Genomic DNA, 23,503 nt, shown 5'->3' on the forward strand with positions numbered 1-23,503 from the left:
CCGCGGGACTCGGGTGCAGTGTTCAAAGTGCACGCACTTTCCAATGCAAAGTCTATGGTGCGTAAAAAGTACAAAGTTAGAAAGTTTGGAACCTTCCGAGTGACCTACGGAGCTGAAACTTAAGACACAGGCCCTTGAGATGTGTACCAGTGCAGGAGCACCGGCTGAGCTGAGTTACCTCACCCACAGGAAGCGGGTGCACAGGGTCGAAGTAGTGTCGGGTTTCGTAACGCTGGTCGATGGTGCTTGGAGCTGAAGATGCTGCAGGCGGCTCGATGTGAAGAGTTCCGGTGGATCCAAGGGTGGATCTGAAGTTGTGAAGACCTGAAAGCAGCGGGGACAATGTTCAAAGTCACTAGCCAGTGACTACCGTGGAACCAGATTGGAACCAGGCGATGTCGGGTGCAAACAGGCGTTGTCGTGTAGCTTCCCTCTGCAGCCACGTGGACACCGGGGGTCGAGGACGTCCAGGAGTCGGTCACGAGCTGTCCCACGCAGGCTTCTCGCTGTTGGCGGTGTCGGCGACCTGATCGGAGCAAACAGGCCTTGGCTAATGCAAGCCACGCAGGAATCGAAAGATGCTTAACACTCGGACCAGCAAGGTCAGAGCGAGTGCTCCTTTTCACAGGAGCTTGGGTAGGTCTGGAGCAACCAGACCTGCTGTGTAAATCGTCGGTTTCGTCGCCAAGATGGCCGCTGACCACGTGGCTAGTGGCCGGGATGGCGCGTCGAGTGGCACAATGCAAAAGGGCCCCACGCAGATCGTGGAGATGCTGGAGGGCTGATCTTCGGTGCAAGGGCTGCTCGGTGTTGGGGGTTCTCAGTCCCCAAAGCACAACGTCGAGGATACCTCAGAAGCTGCGCAGTCAGCTTTTCGAGTGTCTTCCAAGAGGTCCGGTCCCACGTCACTCGGTGCCTCCACGGGTCCCTTCTTTGCAGGGACTGTGGATCGGGCTCGGAGAGGTCTGGGAGTCTGGTTCTTGTCGGGCTCTGGGCTCGGGCTCCGGCGGGAGGCGGCGGCAAAGCAGACGTTGAGTTGCTGGTTGGTACCTGTGTTCACAGGGTGGCCACTCCTAGGCCACAAGGGAGATTCTCTTCAGTCTTCTGAGCAGCAGAATGTCGAAGTCCAGTCGTCTTCTTAGTTTCAAGTTGATTCAGGATGATCTGCTGTGCAATGGCACTGCTCCCACTCTTATTCCTAATCTGAGGGGTGGATCACCTACTAGGTCCCTCCTCTGGGAGGAACCAGGAAGGGGGCGGTTACACCCACTTTCCTTTGTCCAGTTCTGCGCCAAACCTGGGTCTGGAAAGTCCCAGGACCGGTTTGGACTGGCCTATGCACGGGGACACCTTGTGTGCCCCGGGCATGTCTGATTCTATTCAGCCCTGTCCTACCCAATACACAAAACCCTTTCTGGGGTGGTGCTCGCACCTCCCAAGGCAGGAACCCCTTTGTCCAAGCCTCCCTCGCTGGAAGGACTCCCAGCATCAGGAGGTCAGACTCGTGTCTGTGGTGGCAGCATCCATTTTGTGATGCTGAGGCTCTGGTTAACTTTAACCGGGGTTAAGGCTACACACATGTCGTGTCCCTCTAGAAGGGTGGAATGCTATCCCCGTCGACCGAACTGTCGAGGGGATAGTATTCCAATTCGTATGACACCTTACTCGACATGTTTTGATAAAGCCAAACCAAAGATAGCATTTAACCGCGAGGATTATAATGCACTTAAGAGTATATGGTATGGCAATATCCCGGAACAGCTTAGGGAGTGGTTCCCGACAGCTGCAGACAGGCTCAGCTCATGCTAGAGTACCATCTCACATATTTCCAAGCACTCTGCCTCCAGGATTGAAGAGGCCTTCCATAGGAGTGGCTGATCGGAAAATATGTGTCCAGTTTAAGGGTAGATATAGGGATACTATATCTAAGTAAGAGGTGATTACACCAACTTACCCCAGCTGAGTGATCAGCCAGTTGTGTCAAATATGGAGGCCAGGCCAGGGGTGGCACAATACATGCTGCAGCCCCTGGTAGGCCTTGGAAACACCTATGCCCTGGGTACCTATGGTACACTGTTACAGGGGCCTATAAGGTGAACCAGTTCCAATTGTGTATGCACCTAAGGTACATGGAGTCCATTTTAAGGAGAGAGCAATCAGCCTGGGGCCCTGAATAGCAGGATCCCAGGCCAACTATGTCAGAAACCAGCTAAACACCAGGCAAAAAGTTTGGGGGTAACCATAGTCAGATATCCACCTTCCTACATCCTATGATTCTCTTTATCCTCTGCCATGCGTGTGACCCTCCATCGTTTTTCTGGCTTCCTCGCAGTTAGCTTTAGTTGTCTAAGATCGTCAGTGAACCAAACTTCTTGTTTTGGGGCAGGCCGTGGTTTATATGTTCTGAAAGGAACAACGTGATTTATGGTTGCTGTCACAGCTTCATTAAATTTAGCTAATGCGGTGGTGGCATTGTCCCCACATTCACCCAATTGGGTTCTGTGTATTTCCCCCTAAAGCTCTCTGGTGTTAATTTATTCCAGGGTCTCCTGACATCAGCCATAGTCCTCTGGATGCCCTTTGCCTTATAATTTGATCGAGTGTAGAATTCAATAATGGAATGGTCAGTCCAGTCCACTTGAATGGGAGGCAAACATTTTATGGCTGTAGAATTACATAGCACTAGGTCCAATGTATGGCCTGCTAAGTGTGTGGGCCCATGACTCATTTTGTTAAATCCGAGTGGGGCCAGATCAGTCAGAAGAGTCTGTGCCTCCACACAGGTAGCAATTTCGCTGTGGACATTAAAATCCCCTACCAAGATGAAATCTGAATTCATCTGCATATGGGGTGCCAAAGCTTCAACAAGTTGAATGGAGAAATTCCCACATGGTCCTGGGGGTCGATAGACTAGCGGTCCCTTCCTAGTTTCCCTGTAACTAGGGTTAATAGTAAAGATCAGGAGCTCCATCTGTGGGTTACACACTGTCTCGGTAACAACAACCTCCATCTCCTGTTTGAAAACAATAGCTAACCCTCCTCCAGTTTTAATAGGGCGGTCCATCCTTACTATTTTGTATCCTAGCGGCACCCCCATTGTTATGGCCGGAACAGTGTGGGGCTTCAGCCAAGTCTCAGTTAAGAAACAGAGATGTGGGTTCTCAGTTGTTATGAGATCCCAGACCTGAGTTGAATGAGTAACTAAAGAGCGAACATTGCACAAAAGGCTCTTACAGTTTAAAGGTGGATCGTTAGGAGGGCTGACAGTCAACTTCGTCGGGTGATTAACATGCTGGATTAATTCGGATACTGAAGCCTACAGGCACAACCAAACATGCTGGCTTAATTCGGATACTGAAGCCTATAGGCACAACCAAACCCTACAGGCACAACTATGCTGCTATAATTCGGATACTGAAGTCTACAGGCACAACCAAACATGCTGGCATAATTCGGATACTGAAGCCTACAGGCACAACCAAACAGGCTGGTATAATTCGGATACTGAAGCCTACAGGCACAACCACGCTGGTATAATTCGGATACTGGAGCCTACAGGCACAACCACGCTGGTATAATTAGGATACTGAAGCCTACAGGCACAACCATGCTGGTATAATTCGGATAAGGAAGCCTACAGCACAACCATGCTGGTATAATTAGGATACTGAAGCCTACAGGCACCACCAAACATGCTGGTATAATTAGGATACTGAAGCCTACAGGCACCACCATGCTGGTATAATTAGGATACTGAAGCCTACAGGAACAACCAAACTTGCTGGTATAATTTGGATACTGAAGCCTACAGGCACAACCAAACTTGTTGGTATAATTCGGATACTGAAGCCTACAGGCACAACCATGCTAGTATAATTAGGATACTGAAGCCAACAGGCACAACCAACCATGCTGGTATAATTCGGATAAGGAAGCCTACAGCACAACCATGCTGGTATAATTAGGATACTGAAGCCTACAGGCACCACCAAACATACTGGTATAATTAGGATACTGAAGCCTACAGGCACCACCAAACATGCTGGTATAATTAGGATACTGAAGCCTACAGGCACCACCATGCTGGTATAATTAGGATACTGAAGCCTACAGGCACAACTATGCTGGAATAATTTGGCATTGCTATGCTGGTATAGAGGATGAGGGTACTGAAGCCTACAGGCAAGGCCATGCTGGTACAGAGGATTAGGGTACTGAAGCCTATAGGCACCGCCATGCTGGTACAGAGGATTAGAGTACCGAAACCTACAGGCGCTGCCACGCTGGTATAGAGGATTAGGGTACTGAAGCCTATAGGCACCGCCATGCTGGTACAGAGGATTAGAGTACTGAAGCCTACAGATGCTGCAATGCTGGTATAGATCTGGTAAAATAAGCGGCTTTGCACTCCTATGGACTAAGCCTGAAGGCTGCTCGCCACAGCTACCACTTAGAGGGCTTTCTATGGTTGTCCAAGACCACTAAATCACCACAAGGGTTGTCTGGATTAGTGCAAGATGCATCACATAAATAAAAGTATGCACCATACACTAAGCCAGCCTCCGACACCTAACATTTCACATTGTCAGTGGAACACTCAGAAAAACAGTCTAGAAAAGTGATCAGGATATGTCAGTCATTCTACTAAATTTCATATGCAAGGACGGGGAGGGTACAGGGCCGGGTGGAGAGTCTGTGGATACCGGGATATTTCAGCCATTCTACTAGAACTCTTATGCACGGATGGGGGGTGACATGGCGCGGTGGAAAGCCTGCTCATATCTGTATATTTCGGTCATTCTACTGGAACTCGTATGCACAGTCGGGGAGGGGACATGGCGGGGTGGAGCATCTGCTGGTACCTGGATATTTCAGTGATTTTACTAGAACTTGCTTAAACAGACAAGGAGGGGACATGTATGGGTGGAGAGTCTGCTGATACCTGTGATGTAGGGCTTTATGTGCGATGAAAAAGTGGGGGGGGGGTCCCTAAAAAGGGTGTCACCTAAGATACATATCTAGGAATCATCTGAAAAGTGTGTGGCGTACACAGTTGAGGGCAGGGAAATCCTGCGTTTCCCATAATATCATACTTTGGAGCCTATCTGGGAGCTTTAATCAAAGACATATCATACAATAACTGACATGCACCTAAGCCAAGCCAAACGTTTTGACTTACTTTACCAATGCCCGTTACCAGTATAGGATAAATGAGTAATTTTTTGGGTGAACAATCAGTATCAAAAAAAGTTTCAGTTTGGAAATCCGAGTGCATTAAAGGAGGTCTGTGGAAGGGGTGATAGGCTTCAGAGTGTCTCAAGCACTCCCGCTCTTCCAGTCATTCTACTTCTATCTGTATTCTCTCCATTACACACATCTGCCCCATTTCTACCAACATTTCTGAAATCCCCATCTGCACATCTCATGCCTCATCTTTCTTCTTCAGCGCCTCATTCCACCCCATCTTGCATCCACTTCCTTACACTTTCTTTACTTCGCCGATCTAAGCACACATCGCATCCACTCACCTGGATGCACGGCATTTTCTTTTACTTTCGCACTGTTGATATTTTGACAGCGTTGTACCTCCCTCCTTCACACACTTTCTCACAGAATCACAATTTGCACACATGACCGTTGCTCTGAGAGATCTAGAGAGAGCCCAAGGATTGCAGGAGCATCTATTCTGAACACCTTCATGACCCACTTTATGACATTGTGAGAAACTCAGACTGCCTTCGGTCTCAAATTCAGAGCTCTCAATTGTGGGCCCTTATAAACACTCACCTACTAGCTGAACAATGAGACACACCAAGATGACTCAGTCCGCATGAATTACAATCCAAGATCAATACCGTGCACGAGAAAAACGTACTGTCGCTGAAACAGCAAAACCACTTAAGGAATGCAAGATGAAATAAACCCTGCCAAATGTAAGCAGGAACGCTGACATGGATTACATTATTGGTTTTTACTTCTGTTGTTCACTTTATCAGTGTTTTTGCCTACAAAACTAAAGACATTATTATAGGTAAGCTCTGCTGTGTTGGAAGGAAGACACTGAAGAAGATGGGAAAGAGGACAGGCCGGGGTTCAGGGTGTAGTGTTACTTGTGATGGGAGGCTGGCATGGGGCTGGGGCCTCCTCAGACATATGCCGAGGGTCTGGTGATACCTGGACATGGTGTGTTGGCAGGCACAGGACTGGGCCCTTGCACATATGCTGAGGGTCTGACGATAGCTGTGATTGGAGGCAGGCACAGGACAGCACATTGGGACATATGCGGAGGGTCTGGTGATACATGTGATGGAGGCTGGTATAGGAAGGGGCCCTACGATATATGCTGAGGGTCTGTTGATACTGGGACATGGTGGGAGACAGGCTTATGATAGGGCTCTCAGGCATATGCTGGAGGTCTGTCGATACCTGTGGTGGGAGGCAGGCATAGGCTGGGGCCCTCGAACATATACTGAGGATCCGATTATACCTAGACATGGCGGGAGGCAGGTATAGGATGGGGTCGGACATATGCTGATGGTCTGAAGATACTGGGACATGGTGAGACAAATAAGCGGACTTTGTTGGGCACACACACACCTACACATATACTGAGGGCGGGCATGGGCTGACAGGAGGGTAGGGACCAGGCATGAGAGGTAGGGGTGATATGACAAGAGGGGGGTCTGGTATGGGAGGCAGGCATAGGATGGGGCCCCAGGACATATGCTGAGGGTCTGGTTATTCCTGGTGGACAGGCATGGGGATGAGTCAGCTAAGGGTCTGGGGGATTACCTGTCATGGGGGCAGGCCTGGGATCACACTTAGGGGGGGGGGCTGGTATGAGAGGGTAGGGTGACAGGAGGGGGGCAGGCATGTTCTGACAGTATTGGGGGCAGGCATGGGGGTGGGGGCAGACATGGGTTGACACGAGGGGGGCAGACATGAGCTGACAGTATGGGGGTGGGGGCTGGTATGGGGGCAGGCATGGGATCACACTTCGGGTGGGAGCCTGGTATGAGAGGGTAGGGTGACAGGAGGGGGGGCAGGCACTGGGTGACAGGAGGGGGGGCGGGCACTGGGTGACAGGAGGGGGGGGCAGGCATGTGCTGACAGTATGGGGGGGCAGGCATGTTCTGACATTAAGGGGGGCAGGCATGGGTTGACACGAGGGTGGGGGTCTGGGGGTGACAGGAGTGTGGGGGTCTGGTATGGGGCAGGTATGAGTTGACAGGAGTGTGGGGGCAGGCATGGGTTGACACGAGGGTGCCCCCCGGTGGCGCCTGTGACAGCCCCAGCCCTCCGGGGGGGGGGTTTGCCCGGGCCCGCCCCTTACCTGCTGCCGGTGTCTCCCCTCCGCGGCCCCCCCGGGCGCTGCTCCTCGCGCTGCTCTCCCCGCCCACGGCCTACACCCGGGCCTGTCAAACTCTCAGCGCTCACTTCCGGGTGGCGGTGCGCATGCGCACTCCGCCGCCCGGCGGCCGGCCGGCGCCAGGCACTTAGAGGAATAAGCCCTGGCCGCGGCGCTACGTCACGTGGAACGCACGCCTTACGGCCCAGCGCGGTTCGTTATTCGCAGAGTCACGACGTCATGAACACAAAGAAAGGACTAAAACCAGCACTGCAGACCTAGAGCTGGGTAGCAGGGAGGCCCAGACCATGGTTCTAGGCGCTACAACTCCCTGGGAGTCCTTCTAAATGCAGGGCAGACACTTCCTGTTTACAGGACTTGTTTGGTCCTTTTAAGTACCGGTACTCTCCCATTAAAGATACTTCAGCAGTGCTGAGAAGTGCAGGCTCTCACTGTGTACAGGAATTGTTTGGTCCTTATAAGTACTGGTACTCTCCCATTAAAGATACCTCAGCAGTGATGAGAAGCGCAGGCACTCACTGTTTACAGGATTTGTTAGGTCCTTTTCAATCAAACAATCAAAGCATTTATATATAGCGCACTACTCACCCGGAGGGTCTAAAGGCGCTAGGGGAGGGGGGGTCCGTTACTGCTCGAACAGCCAGGTCTTGAGCTGCTTCCTGAAGGCAAGGTGGTCCTGGGTCAGGCGGAGGCGGGTCGGGAGGGAGTTCCAAGTCTTGGCGGCCAGGTAGGAGAAGGACCTTCCCCCTGTGGTGGCTCTTCGGATGAGCGGGACGGCGGCGAGGGCGTGGCCGGTCGATCGAAGTTGGCGTGTGGGAGCGTAGAAGTTGAGGCGGCTGTTGAGGTATCCTGGGCCTTGGTTGTGTAGGGCTTTGTGTGCGTGGGTGAGGAGACGGAAGGTGATTCTCTTGTTGACCGGGAGCCAGTGCAGATCTCTCAGATGTCCGGAGATGTGGCTGCGACAGGGGATGTCCAGGATGAGTCGTGCTGAGGCGTTCTGAATCCGCTGGAGTCTCTTCTGGAGTTTGGCGGTGGTTCCGGCGTAGAGGGAGTTGTCGTAGTCCAGACGGCTGGTGACGAGGGCCTGGGTGACCGTCTTCCTGGTCTCAGTGGGGATCCACCGGAAGATCTTACGTAGCATGCGCAGGATGTTGAAGCACGACGAGGAGACGGCGTTGACTTGTCTGGTCATGGAGAGGGAGGAGTCCAGGATGAAGCCCAGGTTGCGTGCGTGGTCTGTTGGTTTGGGTGCGCTGCCCAGGGCGGGGGGACACCAGGAGTCGTCCCAGGTGGAGGGTGAAGATCCCAGGATGAGGACTTCCGTCTTGTCTGAGTTCAGTTTCAGGCGGCTGTTCGTCATCCACTTGGCTACGTCTGTCATCCCTTCGTGTAGGTTGGCTCTGGCGGTGGCGGGGTCGTTGGTGAGGGAGAGGATCAGCTTGGTGTCGTCGGCGTAGGAGATGATGTTGAAGTTGTGTTGGCGTGCGATGGCTGCGAGGGGGCTCATGTAGACGTTGAAGAGGGTTGGGCTGAGCGAGGAGCCTTGAGGAACGCCGCAGATGACTTTGGTGGCTTCTGATCTGAACGGGGGAAGGCGGACTCTCTGTGTCCTTCCGGCGAGGAACGAGATGATCCATTCCAGTGCCTTCTCCTGGAGTCCGACGTTGCTGAGGCGCTGCACTAGGGTACGGTGGCAGACAGTGTCGAAGGCCGCGGAGAGGTCTAGGAGGATGAGGGCCGCTGTTTCTCCATTGTCGAGCAGGGCTCGGATGTCATCGGTGGCTGCGATCAGGGCGGTCTCGGTGCTGTGGTTGGCCCGGAAGCCAGACTGCGAGAGGTCGAGGGATCCGTTCGTCTCGAGGAAGGCGGCCAGCTGCTTGTTGACGGTCTTCTCGATGACTTTTGCAGGGAACGGGAGCAGCGAGATGGGGCGGTAGTTCTTGAGGTCGGTGGGGTCGGCTGATGGCTTCTTTAGTAGAGCGCTGAGTTCGGCGTGCTTCCAGCTCTCCGGGAAGGTAGCGGTGTCGAAGGAGGTGTTGATGATGTCCCGCAGGTGGGGTGCGATGACAGCGTCGGCCTTGTTGAAGACGTGGTGAGGGCAGGGGTCGGTCTGAGATCCGGAGTGGATGGAGTTCATCGTGCGGATGGTGTCTTCGGTGCTGATCGGGGTCCAGGCGCGGAGGGTGGTGGTGGGGGGCGGTGGTTCGGTCGTGGCGTGCGTCGGTTGAGTGCTGAAGCTGTTGTGTATGTCCGCGATCTTGTTGTGGAAGTAGGAGGCGAGGGAGTTGCAGAGGACTTGTGAAGGGGTGATGTCGTTGTTTCCGGTGTTGGGGTTGGAGAGCTCTTTAACGATGTTGAAGAGTTCCTTGCTGTCGTGGGCGTTGTTGTCCAGTCGTTCCTTGAATGCAGTTTTCTTGGTGGCGTGGATCAGTTGGTGGTGTTTTCGGGTGGCGAGCTTGAGGGCAGTCATGTTTTTCGGTGTTGGGTCTCTGCGCCAGGCTTTCTCGAGGGCTCGGCAGTTCTTCTTGGAGCTCTTGAGTACTTAAGTACTGGTACTCTCCCGTTAAAGATACGTCAGCAGTGCTGAGAAGCGCAGGCACTCACAATTTACAGGGCTTGTTTGGTCCTTATAAGTACCAGTACTCTGCCATTAAAGATACCTCAGCAGTGATGAGAAGCGCAGGCACTCACTGTTTACAGGACCTATTTGGTCCTCATTAGTACTGGTACTCTCCCATGAAAGATACCTCAGCAGTGATGAGAAGCGCAGGCACTCACTGTTTACAGTACTTGTTTGGTCCTTGTAAGTACCAGTACTCTTCCATGAACGATACCTCAGCAGTGCTGAGAAGCGCAGGCACTCACTGTTTACAGGACTTGTTTGGTCCTTATAAGAACTGGTACTCTCCCATTAAAGATACTTCAGCAGTGCTGAGAAGCTCAGGCACTCACTGTTTACAGGACTTGTTTGGTCTTAATAAGTACCGGTACTCTCCCATGAAAGATACCTCAGCAGTGCTGAGAAGCGCAGGCACTCACTGTTTACAGGACTTGTTTGGTCCTTATAAGTACAGGTACTCTCCCATGAAAGATACCTCAGCAGTGATGAGAAGCGCAGGCACTCACTGTTTACAGGACTTGTTTGGTCCTTATCAGTACTGGTACTCTCCCATTAAAGATACCTCAGCAGTGCTGAGAAGCGCAGGCACTCACTGCTTACAGGACTTGTTTGGTCCTTATCAGTACTGGTACTCTCCCATTAAAGATACCTCAGCAGTGCTGAGAAGCGCAGACACTCACTGTTTACAGGACTTGTTTGGTCTTAATAAGTACTGGTACTCTCCCATGAAAGATACCTCAGCAGTGCTGAGAAGTGCAGGCACTCACTGTTTACAGGACTTGTTTGGTCCTTATAAGTACAGGTACTCTCCCATGAAAGATACCTCAGCAGTGCTGAGAAGTGCAGGCACTCACTGTTTACAGGACTTGTTTGGTCTTAATAAGTACTGGTACTCTCCCATGAAAGATACCTCAGCAGTGCTGAGAAGCGCAGGCACTCACTGTTTACAGGACTTGTTTGGTCCTTATAAGAACTGGTACTCTCCCATTAAAGATACCTCAGCAGTGATGAGAAGCGCAGACACTCACTGTTTACAGGACTTGTTTGGTCTTAATAAGTACTGGTACTCTCCCATTAAAGATACCTCAGCAGTGCTGAGAAGCGCAGGCACTCACTGTTTACAGGACTTGTTTGGTCCTTATAAGAACTGGTACTCTCCCATTAAAGATACCTCAGCAGTGATGAGAAGCGCAGGCACTCACTGTTTACAGGAATTGTTTGGTCCTTATAAGAACTGGTACTCTCCCATTAAAGATACCTCAGCAGTGATGAGAAGCGCAGACACTCACTGTTTACAGGACTTGTTTGGTCTTAATAAGTACTGGTACTCTCCCATGAAAGATACCTCAGCAGTGCTGAGAAGCGCAGGCACTCACTGTTTACAGGACGTGTTTGGTCCTTATAAGAACTGGTACTCTCCCATTAAAGATACCTCAGCAGTGATGAGAAGCGCAGACACTCACTGTTTACAGGACTTGTTTGGTCTTAATAAGTACTGGTACTCTCCCATTAAAGATACCTCAGCAGTGATGAGAAGCGCAGGCACTCACTGTTTACAGGACTTGTTTGGTCTTAATAAGTACCGGTACTCTCCCATTAAAGATACTTCAGCAGTGCTGAGAAGCGCAGGCACTCACTGTTTACAGGGCTTGTTTGGTCTTAATAAGTACTGGTACTCTCCCATGAAAGATACCTCAGCAGTGCTGAGAAGTGCAGGTACTCACTGCTTACAGGACTTGTTTGGTCCTTATAAGTACCGGTACTCTCCCATGAAAGATACTTCAGCAGTTCTGAGAACTGCAGGCACTCACTGTTTACAGGACTTGTTTGGTCCTTATCAGTACTGGTACTCTCCCATTAAAGATATTTCAGCAGTGCTGAGAAGTGCAAGTACTCACTGTTTAGAGGGCTTGTTTGGTCATTATCAGTACTGGTACTCTCCCATTAAAGATATTTCAGCAGTAATGAGAAGTGCAGGTTGTTGGAATTGGGGGTCTCTAGTTGGCACAGGTAGGTACTTGTGACAAATAGGGACCCTCTCCTCTAGTCAGGGTAAGGGGGTACACTCCTAAAATAACCCCTGCTCACCCCCTTGGTAGCTTGGCATGAGCAGACAGGCTTATCTCAGAGGCAGTGTGTAAAGCATTTGTGAACATATGCAGTAATCAAGTGACAACACTACAAATGGACACCACACAGGTTGTATAGTTATAAAAATAAGTCTTTTTTATTTAGAGTTACTACAAGACCATAATCGACAAAAATAATCCATAATACAATTAGAATTCAAGGGTTCTGGTTAAAAAGGTTTAAATCAAGGTTCTGTGCCAGTCGGTAGCCCTGTCCGGTTACAGTGTTGCTGAAATAACACATAGTCTAACAAATCCAGCGGACCGCGTCGATACGGGCCCACTCAAAGATCAACAGACTCAGTCACAGTACCTTTTACTTGATGCGGCCGGCACAGACGTGCGAGCCGGTTCCGGTGTTCGTCGTGGTGCAGATAGGAAGCCTTGCAGGTCGCGTTGTCTCTCGATGCGGTGTAGGCAACGGCCCGTTGACGGAGTCGGTGGGTTGGAGGCGTGCGTTGCAGACCTAGACGTTGTTTGCTGCGGTGCTTGCAGCTTGCGGTGCGGTGACAGAGCAGGAGTTCGGGAGCTGGCGTCGATCAGTCCGGACAGCGGTGCGAGTCGGGCGGTGCATCGCAAAGCGTGCTAGGCGGTGCCCAACTCTGATGCGATCACAGGACTCGAAGTCAGCAGCAGTGACCGCGTCTGTCAGACCAGTACGAGTCGGTGTAGCGAGGCGTTGCAAGTCGCAGTGTCCACCAGTCGCGGTGCAGGCAACGGCTCGGTGACGGCGTCAGGACGGGGTCGGTGAGCTCAGAGCTTGGGTTGTTTGAGGCGGACGTTGTTCGATGCGGTGCCTACAGGACACCGGGCCGGTCGTGAGAGTCGGTCACAGCAGCTCCCTGCCTCTGTAGCCACTGAACCAACATTTCCAGCAGAAATCCACAAAGGCTCGTGAAGTCTACTGGTCCTGAAACTTCGGTCAGGGGACAAACTCTCTTCCAAGCCCTTGGAGATCCTTCACAAGTTGAAAGTAAAGTACACAAAGTCCTTTCTCCTTCCTTTGGCAGTCAGGCAACCACTGCAGGCCAATCCCCCAAGCAGCACTTCAGCTTGGGAATAGTCTCCCCTCAGTTTCTTCACGTTCCTCTCCTCAGCAAAGGTTTCTTCTTGTAGTCCAAAAGTGATCTAATTTCTTGGGATCAGGGTACCAATATTTATACCCCCAAATCTTTTGTTCTCTGAGGGGAGAGGGGCCTGTGCCCAGTCCAAACCAGTTCTGAAGCACTCTGTTTACCAGACTTCTCCTTTCCTTTCACGGTGCAGGGCAGAAACATCAGACGCCCCACAGGAGGTGGAGCCAGCATTGTGGAAGGCAAGTACAGCCCTGGAGCACTTCATTGACAGGACTCCTTCTCTTCTTTCAGTGTGCAGGGCAGAGACATCAGCTGCTCCCCAGGGGGTGGAGCCAGCATTGTGGAAGGCAGGCACAGCCTTATTCAGAGTTCAGGTGCACTCCTCCCTCCCATCTAGATGCAGATCTCTCTATTCACCACTAGGCTGCCCCAGCCTGTCTCCTGGAATTCCCCAGTCCTGTCACTCACAAATCCCAGACAAAGGAATACACAACCTCGCAGAGGCAGGCTTGAAAGGTTAGGCAAGCAAATACCTACTTTCGAAAAGTGGTATTTGCAAACACAGAATGTTAAAACCCACTTCACTAAAATATGTATTTTATCATTCTGAGTTCAGGCATACTAAACTCAAAATTCTATCATGTTCTCTGAGTCAGTTAGGATTATAAAATGTAATAATTCTACAGCCCATTCTGGCCTATAGAGAACAGGTAGCCTTGCAATAGTGAAAAACGAAAATGGCTGTAATTCACTATTAGGACATGCCACACACATCAGGGATTGTCTTGCCTTATACTTACAATGCGACCTGCCCTTGGGCCTACCATAGGGGTGTCTGATATGAAGAAAAGGGAAGGTTTAGGGACTGGCAAGTGGGTGCCCTTGCCCAGTCTGCATGACAGTACCAGACTGCACGCAGGCTCTGCAATGGCAGACCTTAGACACATTTTACAAGCCTGCTCCTGTGGGTGGCACAACCAGTGCTCCAAGCCCACCAGCAGCATTTGGATTTACAAGCCCTGGGTACACTCAGTGCACTGTACTAGGGTCTGACAAGTAAACCAAATAGTCAATCATGGAATCACCTATTCATACATGTTGGACAGGCCTCGTGGCATGCCCGACCCCTCCCCGCATGGCGGGTCGCGGACCCCTGCTACCCCTGTTCCCCGGACAAGAGCACCACCTGCAGCCCGCCGGGTCAACACCCAGCTCTTCCCCGGCGGAACATTGGCTCATGATCGCAACATTCTCGGCTGGCCCAGGTCCCTTCCCGAACCACCGTCTCCGGCCCAGCCGCCATCTTGGACCCTCCACGACCAGGCCTCGTGGCCTCGGGTCGACCTCAGCCTCAGGCCCAGCCAAGCCCCGACATCGAGGCACCGCCATCCACCCAGGGGGTAAAGAGACCACTTGGCGGGTCAATGGGAGAAGGAGTGTCGATGGCTCCCCTCCGCCAGGTTTCGATCGCCCCCAGCCTCCCTGGGGGCTGGCTCCACCCCCCCGCTGGGTGTCTGGACTCCCTCATCCCGGACCCCCCGACCTCCAAGTGCGAGGGTCCGGACATCAAAGGGCGCCAGACCTATAACTGGGGAAGCTCCAGAGCAGGAAGGCAGTTGTATCCTGGAGTCGAGAGACACCGAGACAAACTCATCCTTGGAGGCCTGCTGGCGCTGCTGCGGCTCCTCTTCGTGAATCATCTTGAAGGCCTGCTGGCGCTGCCGCGGATCATCCTCTTCGTGAACCATCTTGAAGGCCTCCTGGCGCTGCCGCGGCTCATCCTCTTCGTGAACCATCTTGAAGGCCTGCTGGCGCTGCCGCGGCTCTTCCTCTTCGTGAACCATCTTGAAGGCCTGCTGGTGCTGCCGCGGCTCATCCTCTTCGTGAACCATCTTGAAGGCCTGCTGGCGCTGCCGCGGCTCATCCTCTTCGTGAACCATCTTGAAGGCCTGCTGGCGCTGCCGCGGCTCATCTTCTTCGTGAACCATCTTGAAGGCCTGCTGGTGCTGCCGCGGCTCATCCTCAGCGTGAACTATCCGTGAAGGCCTGCTGGCGATGCCGCGGCCCCTCCTTGCTAACCCTCCAGCTCGAGGATTGTGAGCTCCACACCCGCTACCCCTGTACCGGACCGGTTCTGAGACTGTCCCGCTACCCCCTTCCCCAAAGAGACTAGAATTGACGGGATCCTCGTATCCTGGTTCTGCTGTATCGTCAAGTTACCCTGCCTAAGAATACATATAAAAGTGTGCAGAACCTATCTTTGTGTGGTGTCCATCTGTGGGGGGGTGGTTGCTCGTCCGTACGATTACAGGAGAGGGCCCTCGCCAGGAGGCCTCTCCCCCCTTGCTCGGCCGATCCTTCGGGTCCCCGTCTAACATTGGTGGCCAGCGGCGCGATCCGAGCCGACGCATAATCGTACAAAGAGTAACTCGCCCCACGACACACAGCAGCAATGACGACAAAAGAAAGTGGAACAACCGCGAAATTTCAGATGGAACGGCTGGAAGAATACAGCCACAAAGAACTGAACCAATTCGGCATAGATTTGGGCATCGCTACCACGGGACTGAGCACCAAAGATGACCTCAAGCACGCCTTGGAGTCTTGGGTGGAGACGGAAGCATCCCCACCCCAAAATGAAAGCATTGAGACCACAAAAATAATTACCACCCTCGTAGAAGAAAGAAGAGTGGGCCTCTCGTCCGAAGAGGCCCAAGAACGGGAGAAAAGCCGGCTCCACGAGTTGGAACTGGCTCGACTCCGCTTAGATGGAGAACTAAAACTGGCAGAACAAAAGATAACTCTCGAACACTTACGGCTCCGGGAAGAACGAGAAGAGAAAAAGAGCCAGAGGGAGCTGGAAGAAAAAAGACTAGCGTACGAGCATGAGCGCAATTTAAAAGAGCTAGAAATTCGACGACAAAACAAAGACCTCGGCGTCCCCGAGAACCAGAGCTCCGCTCCCCCTACGGACCCCAAGGTCCACATTCCCAAGGACGTCGTCCGAGAATACTACCGGAACGACGATATCCAGCAATGGTTTAAGGCCTACGAGGTAGCCATGATCTCCCACCGAATTCCGCGAAAAGACTGGGGAGCCGGGTTATGGGGCAGATTCGTCAATGAAGGAAGAGATGCCATGCTACAACTCCCCGACCACGAGATGACATCCTACGAACACATGAAGGCCGCCCTTCTCACTCGCTATGGGCTCACGCCCGAGATGTACCGGCAGCGGTTTCGAGACTGTAAGAGAATCCCCGGTACCACCTGGGTGGAGTACGTGAACTTTTTTAGCCGAGCCTTCGAGGGATGGATCAAAGGCAGCCAGGTCACCACCTACGAACAGTTATTCGACCTTATTGTGTGGGAGCACCTCTCCAATAACTGTTTCGTAGAACTCAGGCAGCATCTCCTCGATAGCAAGCTGACCGAACCTCGGAAACTCGCCATCGAAGCAGATCGATGGGAAAGCACACGGGTCCCGCGGAGTTGGCCAGGCGAACAGAACAGAGCTTCCCAAGGGCACCACCGCCCACGGGGAGGAGGAGGAGGCCAGGGTCGGGGCCGGGACACCGTCACGGTGCCCCCCACTAGCAACACCCCGCCCCCGGCCGGAAGAGAGAGCCCTCCAACGCGACCAGGATTCCGCTCCAACGTCGTCTGCCACAAATGCCAGCGACCCGGCCACTACGCCAATGATCCAAACTGCCCAAGACACCAGAGTCCAGTGAACCGCCAGATCACCGCCGTCGCCCTAGGAGAGGAGCCGGGCGACGAGGGAGCCGAAGAGTGCGAACCATACCAGCCCGAGTGGGAACCTGCCCCCATGTCCCTGGTCTGTCTAGGGGAAAGGGACATGGTCCCGCGGGCCCCCATCCCCGCCAACACGCAGAAATACAGCCAGTGGGTCACCATCAATGGACGCCGGGCTGAGGCCCTCCGTGACACAGGGGCCAGTGTGACCGCAGTCCGCTGCCATCTGGTGACCCCCGATCAAATCCTACCCAATGTACTTTGTCCAGTGCGGTCGGCGGACAACTCCGAAAGCCTGTGCCAGATGGCCCGCGTCCCCTTCGAGTGGGGGGGGGTGACGGGCCTGCTGAAAGTGACCGTCCGAGACGACGCCCCCGTGGACTACCTCCTGGGGAACGATCTCGAGAGCTCCCCCTGGGCAGCCGTTGAGCGAAGAGAGCACCTGGGGATGCTGGGCCTCCCTGAATGGGTCTGTGCAACAACCCGATCCATGGCCGCCCGCGCCATCCCCATCACGGAGGAACCAGAGTGGCCCGAACCTCCTCCGCCGGTCGCCGCAAAAGAGACCACACCTGAGCCTGGCCCTTTGGGACTTAACAACGAAGAACCGGACACACTCCAAGACCTCCCGGAGCTGGCCCAGTGGCGCCAAGAGGGTGGCCTCACTCAGGAACAGTTCCGCCAAGAACAAAGAGCGTGTCCCTCCCTCGAGGGGCTCCGACAGCAAGCCATAGCCCAGACCGCAGGGGATGCCTCGGGGGCCTACTGGATCTACTGGGACAACGGGCTGCTCTACAGTGAGCAAAATATTGCCAAACTGGGAGCCAGCCGGGTGCTGGTGGTCTTCCTCCGATTCAGAGACTTCCTCTTGAACTTGGCACACGATGTGCCTCTTGCCGGGCACCTGGGGCAGGACAAGACGTACAGCCGCCTGGTGACCCACTTCTACTGGCCGAAAATGCGGAACGATGTAATGAACCACTGCTGGGCCTGCCCCACCTGCCAGGCCAGCGGGAAGAGCGGCCGGAAACTAAAAGTTCCCCTGCAACCCTTTCCCATCGTCACCACTCCCTTTGAGCGGGTGGGAATCGACATTGTGGGGCCCCTGGAGCCCCGGACAGCGCAAGGTCACCGGTTCATACTTGTCCTGGTGGACCATGCCACCTGCTATCCCGAAGCCATCCCTCTCCGGACCGTGACCGCGCCCGTAGTGGGCCGAGCCTTGATGGGGATCTTCTCGCGGGTGGGCTTCCCCCGAGAGGTCGTCAGTGATCGGGGCACGAACTTTATCTCCAGATACATGAAGTCCCTATGGCAACAGTGCGGGGTCACCTACAAATTTACGACCCCCTATCACCCGCAAGGAGACGGACTAGTAGAACGATTCAATCGCACCCTCAAGGGGATGATCATGGGCCTGGAAGAGCCCCTATGCTGCCAATGGGACGTGCTGCTACCCTGCCTCCTGTTTGCCTACAGGGAGGTCCCCCAGAAATCCCTGGGTTTCAGCCCTTTCGAGCTCCTGTATGGGCACCCCGTCCGGGGCCTCCTCAGCCTGGTCAAAGAAGGGTGAGAGGTGACCCCCCCAGAAGACTCCCCCCGATGTGTACAAGTACCTCTTGACCCTACGGAACCAGACCCGGCGGTTCAGGGAACTCGCCAAGGCCAACCTCGAAGCCAGCCAAGAAGACATGAAACGTTGGTACGATCAAAATGCCTCCTCCATTGAGTTCGAGCCGGGACAACAGGTCTGGGTCATGTCCCCGGTCGAACCTTGCGCCCTCCAGGACAAATGGACGGGACCCTTCAAGGTGGTGGAGCGCAAGGGCCCCGTTACCTACCTGGTGGACCTGGAGTCCCCCCGGAACCCTCTCCGTGTCCTCCACGCCAACAGACTTAAGCCCCACTTTGTACGCTCTGAACTTAGCCTCCTGATGGCTACCGACAGTGGGGCTGAAGAGGACTCCGAGCCTCTCCCCGACCTCCTGAGGAACATCGAACAGGACGGCTCCGTAGAAGGAGTCCACCTCTCCGATGCCTTGTCCCCAGCGCAACGCCAAGACTGCCAAGACTTACTACAACAATTTGCCGACCTATTCTCCCTCATCCCTGGGGTCACCCCCTGGTGCCTCCACGATGTCGACACCGGAGATAGCCCCCCTATCCGGCACAGGGCGTACAGGGTACCGGATCGAGTACGCGCCTGCATCCAGTCGGAGGTATCCAAGATGCTGGCTCTAGGAGTAATCGAGCCCTCCGACAGTCCCTGGGCCAGCCCAGTCGTGCTGGTCCCCAAGGCCGCCGCCCCTGGCGTCGCCCCAGAGCTCAGGTTTTGTGTAGACTACCGGGGTCTGAACGCCGTCACCAGGACAGACGTTCACCCCATTCCCCGAGCAGATGAACTGATCGACCGCATGGGGGCCGCCCGCTACCTGAGCATCTTTGATTTGACAGCGGGCTATTGGCAGATCGGACTCACCCCCGGTGCCCAGGAGCGATCCACCTTCTCCACCCCGGATGGCCACTACCACTTCAAGGTGATGCCCTTCGGAATGAAAAACGCACCCGCCACCTTCCAGAGGCTCGTGAACAAAGTCTTGGCGGGACTGGAGGAGTTCAGCGCCGCCTATCTGGACGATATTGCCGTGTACAGCCGTCAATGGACAGACCACCTCCAACACCTCCAGGAGGTCCTGACCACCCTCCGGCGGGCAGGGCTAACAATCAAGGCCAGCAAGTGCCAAATCGGCCAAGGGTCCGTGACCTACCTGGGGCACCAGGTGGGAAGTGGCCTGGTGGCCCCCCTCCAACTCAAGATCGCCGCCATTCAGGCTTGGGAGCCCCCGGTAACCCAAACAGAGGTCCGAGCCTTCCTGGGGCTCACCGGATACTACCGGCGCTTCGTAAAAGACTATGGCAGCATTGTGGGGCCCCTCACAGAACTCACGTCCAAAAAGAACCCCCAGAAGGTACACTGGACTCCTGAGTGTCAAGCTGCCTTTGAGAAACTCAAAACCGCCATGTGCACCGCACCCGTGCTCCAAGCCCCCGACTACAGCCGGGAATTCATAGTACAGACGGATGTCTCCGATCATGGCGTTGGGGCCGTCCTCTCCCAACTCAACACCGAGGGAGTTGACCAGCCAGTGGCCTTCATCAGCCGACGCCTGCTGGCCCGAGAACAGCGCTGGAGCACCATAAAGCGAGAGGCCTTCGCCGTGGTGTGGGCCCTCAAGAAGCTCAGGCCCTATCTCTTCGGTACCCACTTCCGGGTGCAAACAGACCACTGACCGCTGCAATGGCTGATGCAGATGCGGGGAGAGAATCCGAAGCTGTTACGTTGGTCCATCTCCCTGCAAGGGATGGACTTCACTGTAGAGCATCGCCCAGGCCAAGACCACGCCAACGCAGATGGCCTGTCCCGCTTCTTCCGCCTCGGCGAGGAGATTACCCAAGAGGATGGGTGACTCTCCCTGCCTTCAGCTGGGGGGACGCATGTTGGACAGGCCTCTTGGCATGCCCGACCCCTCCCCGCATGGCGGGTCGCGGACCCCTGCTACCCCTGTTCCCCGGACAAGAGCACCACCTGCAGCCCGCCGGGTCAACACCCAGTTCTTCCCCGGCGGAACATTGGCTCATGATCGCAACATTCTCGGCTGGCCCGGGTCCCTTCCCGAACCACCGTCTCCGGCCCAGCCACCATCTTGGACCCTCCACGACCAGGCCTCGTGGCCTCGGGTCGACCTCAGCCTCAGGCCCAGCCAAGCCCCGACATCGAGGCACCACCATCCACCCAGGGGGTAAAGAGACCACTTGGCGGGTCAATGGAAGAAGAAGTGTCGATGGCTCCCCTCCGCCAGGTTTCGATCGCCCCCAGCCTCCCTGGGCGCTGGCTCCACCCCCCCGCTGGGTGTCTGGACTCCCTCATCCCGGACCCCCCGACCTCCAAGTCCAACTCCCTAAAGTTGAACGGGGACAAGACAGAGGTCCTGGTCTTCGGCAAAGACCAGGGCATGTGGTCAGGTGAGTGGTGGCCTCCATCTTTAGGCATCTGCCCCACACCCACACAATCTGCCAGGAACCTTGGTGTCATTTTTGACACCCAGCTTTCTATGGAGCCCCCTGTCAATAGAACGGTGGCCACCTGTTGGGGGGTCATCAGGACCCTGAAAAGGATCGTCCACTATCTTTCCCCACAGGCACGGAAGCAGGTTGTGATCGCTCTTGTTGGCTCAAGGCTCGATTACTGTAATTCACTTTACGCCGGGGCCAACAAGGGCCTTCTGCAGCGCCTGCAGGTCATACAAAATGCGGCAGCGCGTTTTGCCCTTGCCCTGCCTTGGCTGTCATCTATGACCATGGCGAGGAAGAATCTCCATTGGCTTCCTATTCCCTCAAGGATCATGTTCAAACTTCTCTGTCTTACATACAGGGCCCGAATTGCAGGTCCGGCTGATGCCCTTGGATCCCTACTTACTAGGTATGTCCCGAACAGATGCTTACGCTCCAGTGAACTTAACCAACTGGTAATCCCTCGTGCCAAGAAGGCTAGTTGGGGGAGCAAAGCCTTTTCGATTCTGGCACCCCAGTTGTGGAATACACTTCCCCTTGAGATCAAGTCACTGCCTTCACTTGACCTTTTTAGGAAATCATTGAAAACTTGGCTTTTTATTAAAGCATACCAGTAAGCTCTGATTCTGATTGCTGACAGCTAGTTTTTTGAGTTAGGCGCCTTGACGCCCATTGGGCATAGTTGTGCATTACAAATGCCATTTCATTCAAGTGCGAGGGTCCGGACATCAAAGGGTGCCAGACCTATAACTGGGGAAGCTCCAGAGCAGGAAGGCAGTTGTATCCTGGAGTCGAGAGACACCGAGACAAACTCATCCTTGGAGGCCTGCTGGCGCTGCCGCGGCTCCTCTTCGTGAACCATCTTGAAGGCCTGCTGGCGCTGCCGCGGCTCATCCTCTTCGTGAACCATCGTGAAGGTCTGCTGGCGCTGCCGCGGCTCATCCTCTTCGTGAACCATCTTGAAGGCCTGCTGGCGCTGCCGCGGCTCATCCTCTTCGTGAACCATCTTGAAGGCCTGCTGGCGCTGCCGCGGCTCATCCTCTTCGTGAACCATCTTGAAGGCCTGCTGGCGCTGCCGCAGCTCATCCTCTTCGTGAACCATCTTGAAGGCCTGCTGGCGTTGCCGCGGCTCATCTTCTTCGTGAACCATCTTGAAGGCCTGCTGGCGCTGCCGCGGCTCATCCTCAGCGTGAACTATCCGTGAAGGCCTGCTGGCGATGCCGCGGCCCCTCCTTGCTAACCCTCCAGCTCGAGGATTGTGAGCTCCACACCCGGTACCCCTGTACCGGACCGGTTCTGAGACTGTCCCGCTACCCCCTTCCCCAAAGAGACTAGAATTGACGGGATCCTCGTATCCTGGTTCTGCTGTATCGTCAAGTTACCCTGCCTAAGAATACATATAAAAGTGTGCAGAACCTATCTTTGTGTGGTGTCCATCTGTGGGGGGGGTGGTTGCTCGTCCGTACGATTACAGGAGAGGGCCCTCGCCAGGAGGCCTCTCCCCCTTGCTCGGCCGACCCTTCGGGTCCCCGTCTAACAATACATCAATTTACAATTGGGAGAGCATATGTACTTTAGCACTGATCGGCAGTGGTAAAGTGCGCAGAGTCATAAAACACCCAACAACAGGTCAGAAAAAATATAGGAGGGAGGCAAAAAGTTCAGGGATGAACCTGCAAGGGCCAAGTCCAACATATGTACTCACTGTTTAGATGGCGTGTTTGTTCCTAATATGTACTGGTACTCTCCTGTTAAAGATATTCCAGCAGTGCTGAGAAGTGCAGGCACTCACTGTTTACAGGACGTGTTTGCTTCTGGGAAGTGCTGGTACTCACCCATTGAAATGTATTGCAGCAGTGCTGAGAAATGCAGGTATTCTTCTTTTCAAAGTAAAGAGGCGTGCATACTCAGTACAGGCCCATGTAAAGCACTGTCTAAGTGTGTGTATTTTGGCAAAGGCAGGTTTAAGGTTGGGAGCCTTCGCCATAGACATCTGTCCAGGCGCTGTTCTATCTGACCTGCTGAGTGCTTTGACACCTATTTCACAAAAGTTATACTTCGTCTTCTTTACATGAAACAAAATATTTAATTATAACTGCAGAGCTCTCTGGTTTTTCAGGTCCATGCATGAGTACTTTATCCAGCTCAAGTTTAATATTTCCATTCTGGATCTTGAAGTGCAGGTATATACCTCTGGAACCTGGCCACATTGTAGAGCACTTTAGAAGAGAACCAGAACCAAAGGGGTTCATTAGTCCCATTTTCCTGGTTGATAAGAAAGGGGAGGCTATTGTTTGGTTCTCAGTCTGAAAGATTTCAACATCTGGATATTATACAGACATTTCAAAATGGAGGGCATTCATTTTCTAAGAGATAACCTTCAGCAAGTTATTTGGATGGTCCAGCTCGACCTGAAGGATGCCTACCTTTTGGAATTCAAATCCCTTCCCTTCGGTCTCTCATCAGGCTACATGGTGTTTCA

At 53.9% G+C, this 23,503-nt stretch overlaps 1 protein-coding gene across 4 annotated transcripts in view; it reads right to left on the reverse strand.

The window, feature by feature from the left end:
• Positions 1–7,473, reverse strand: part of LOC147706699 (cullin-9-like) — a 354,395-nt gene extending 346,922 nt beyond the window's left edge. For all 4 annotated transcript variants that reach the window (XM_086925838.1, XM_086925836.1, XM_086925837.1 and 1 more), the window contains exon 1: positions 7,334–7,473. The gene's annotated coding sequence lies outside the window, so the exon portion shown is untranslated. The remainder of the gene's footprint in view (positions 1–7,333) is intronic.
• Positions 7,474–23,503: the final 16,030 nt, after the last annotated feature.

The sequence above is a fragment of the Lissotriton vulgaris genome, chromosome 6 (assembly GCF_964263255.1).
Source record: "Lissotriton vulgaris chromosome 6, aLisVul1.2, whole genome shotgun sequence".
Lineage (NCBI taxonomy): Eukaryota > Metazoa > Chordata > Amphibia > Caudata > Salamandridae > Lissotriton > Lissotriton vulgaris.